Below are 3,278 nucleotides of genomic sequence, written 5' to 3' on the forward strand. Positions count from 1 at the left end.
TTTAGATTCCCGTATAAATGAAATCATGCAGTATTTGTCTCTCTGTTTGGGAATTTTTGGAATCGCAGATCCCAAATGTGGTTGCGTTTTTCATTTCTGCGTCACTGGCATGATTCTGCAAATCCCATCTTAGTAAGAATGGATTCATAACATTACAACTATGTCACAATAATTCCTCAGCTATGAGGGGTTGTTTCTTTTGTCTTTGTCATACTTGCTCAATCTCTCTCGCGCGCGTGCATTGAGTGTGTATTAAATGATCGACTCCTATAATTCTCCTTTTTAGTTTGCTAGGGCCACAAATTGGGGGGCTTCAACAACAGAAATGTATTGTCTCACAGTTCTGGAGGCTAATCGTCCAAAATCAAGCTGTTGGAGGATTTGGTTTCTTCTGAGGGCTGTGAGGGAAGGAACTGTCCCAGGCCTCTCTTCTCAGTTTGTAGATGGACATCTTCATCTTCACCTAGTGTTATCCCTGCTTGCATCTTGATCCAACCAAATTCCCTGCTTTCATAAGGACACCAGCCATATTGGATTAGGGCCCACCCTAATGACCTCATTTTAACTTGATCACCTGCGTAAAGACCCTATCTCTAAATAAGATGACATTCTGAGTTCCTGGAGGTTTAGACATCAACATACAAATCTGGGGAACACAATTCACCCCACACTATCCTCTTATGTATTCCACGAGGTTAAGTGAAAGAGGACCAGGATTCCAGAAAGTCCAACTCTAGAACTCACACTGTCAACCACTCTGCCTGTTAACAGTGTGTGATCTTGGGCTAACTTCCTGGGCCTCAGTTTCCTTGCCTATAAAATGGGAATAAAAATACAATAGTACCTTCTCATTGGGGTCATCAAAAAGCAATTAGTACCTGGGACCAGTAAACATTAATAAATGCATCTATGAATCCTAGCACTTTGGGAGGCTGAGGCAGGAGGATCACTTGAGGCCAGAGTTTGAGACCAGCCTGGGCAACATAGCGAGACCCCATCTCTATAAAAAAAATACAAAAATTAGCCAGGTATGCGGTGCACGATTGTAGTCCCAGCTACTTGGGAGGCTGAGGCAGGAGGATCACTTGACCCCAGGAGTTTGAGGTTGCAGTGAGCTATGATGATGTCTCTGCCCTCATGCCCAGGCAACAAAGCAAGACCCTGTCTCTTAAAACAAATGCATCTATGGTTATCATTACTAGTGTAGAAGTCCATCTGCATACCCTTGTGTCTCGGTGACATCCTACAACATTATGGGCTCAGGTGTCCTTGCTGTGGAACACACCCATGCCCAACATAAACCAGAAATCAGGGCAGTCACTGACACACCAAAGCTACCAGAAAAAACACTGAAGGACTTGAGGGTCTACATGTTTAGGGGCTCCTGTTGTAGAGGTCAACTAGCTGCACAGAACAAAACCCACTCCAGAAGAAAATTCGGGGGAGGACACTCAGATGTCTCATAATCCCCAAGGGTAAATACTAGGTATCCTAAGTTGAATAGCATTCCTGTAAAATTCATGCCCTTCCTGAAATTGCAGAATGTGAGTTTATTTGGAAACAGGGTCTTTGCAGATGCACTTAGTTAAATTAAGATGAGGTCATACTGGAATAAACCCAATATTACTGGTGTCTTTATAAGGCTCACACCTGTAATCCCAGCACATTGGGAAGCTAAGGTGGGAGGATCGCTTGAGGCAAGGAGTTTGAGGCTGCAGTGAGCACTCCAGCCTGGGTGACAAAGCAAGACCCTGTCTCTTTAAAAAAAAAAAATGAAAATAAAAGGAGACTAGACACAGAAGGAAGGCAGCCACGTGAGAACAGAGGCAGAGATTGCAGTGATGCATCTGCACAAAGGATTCTTCCCTGGAGCCTTCAGAAAGAGTATGTCCCGGTTGACACCTTGGTTTGGGACTTCTGGACTCCAGGACTGTGAGAGAATAAGTTTCTGTTGTTTAAAGTGAGCCAGTTTATGGTACTTTGTCAAGCAGTCCTAGGAAACAAATGCACTAGGGTACTCCATATCACCAAGAAGGGGCAAGCAGGAAACCAAAGTAGCTCCTCTGTCTGTCTAGGGCTCTGTGGTCTCATCTGGGAATCCCTGCACAATTTCCTCCCCTCCCCTCTCTCTGCACAGGGGCCTTTCCACGATGACAAGCACAGTTTCCAATTCCTGGCTAATACAGTCTCTGGGGCCAGGTCCACCCACATTCCTGGAGAAGAGATCTGATTGGCCCAGCTTGAGTCACGTGTTCTCCTCGACCCAATCAGCCGGGGCTAAGGAATTACATCACCTGGTGCCAGGGTTGCTATGCAAAATAGGCAACCACCCAGTAGCCAGACGATGACCTGTCAGATTTACAGCTGGCCCCTGGACCAGAGTTCTGGGGACCACCGGAACCTGGGTTAAGGCTTGGGTTAGCGATGAGGGGAGAAACGTAACAGAATATCTTCATGGTGGGGAAATTATGGGGTTAGAAAAACTGGCCAGGTCGGGAGAGAGGAGGGGGATAGGGCTGTGCTGGTAAATATTTAACAAGCGGCTCTCTAGAAAGGGGGAGAGGTGCCTGTTTATTATAAACTTTACTGACAGAAATGACGTAGCACGCAATTTACAAATAATGACAAAATATAAACTGCTCTTCCTTGAAAGTTCTGTATAGTAGATTGATTCTCGCACAATTTAATTTTTCCCAAATTCTTGTACCCATCCCCTAGCCCTGGTTGCAATTGACAAGTGAATGTGGGTTGATGTATTTCTTTCCAATAAAGAGTCAGATGTGTGCTGCCACGTCCGGTGCTCGCCAGTGAAGGGAAAGATTTCTTTGCTGAATCAGATAACGGTTTTAAAACACTAGAGGAATGCTTCCTCAATTTTTTGGGTGTGTGTGCTATTTATAGTACCAGCTACAGGCAAGATACACTTGTTAAATTTAATCAACAGGCGTGATAGACAGCAGATATTCAATAAATAACAGTTGGAGGAATGAACAGAGCTCCCTCCGTATAGACTTACACGTTTCTCTTACAGTAACATAAATACGATTCGAGAGGGTCCACATTGTCTTCCGATTTCTCCCTAGCACCTACACAAATGCTGGCACGTAGCAGATGACCCATAAATACACATACAATGTCATGAATTAATATAAAGTATAAATCTGGCTACTCAGGAAACTGAGGCTGGAGGATCACCTGGGCCAGCCTCGGAGACACAGTGAGACCCCTGTCTCTAAAAATAAAAAGAAAGAGGGAAAAAGAAAAAAAAAGAAGCCCTT

This window comes from Propithecus coquereli, unplaced genomic scaffold (assembly GCF_000956105.1).
Source record: "Propithecus coquereli isolate 6110/MARCELLA unplaced genomic scaffold, Pcoq_1.0 Scaffold241, whole genome shotgun sequence".
Classification (NCBI taxonomy): Eukaryota; Metazoa; Chordata; class Mammalia; order Primates; family Indriidae; genus Propithecus; species Propithecus coquereli.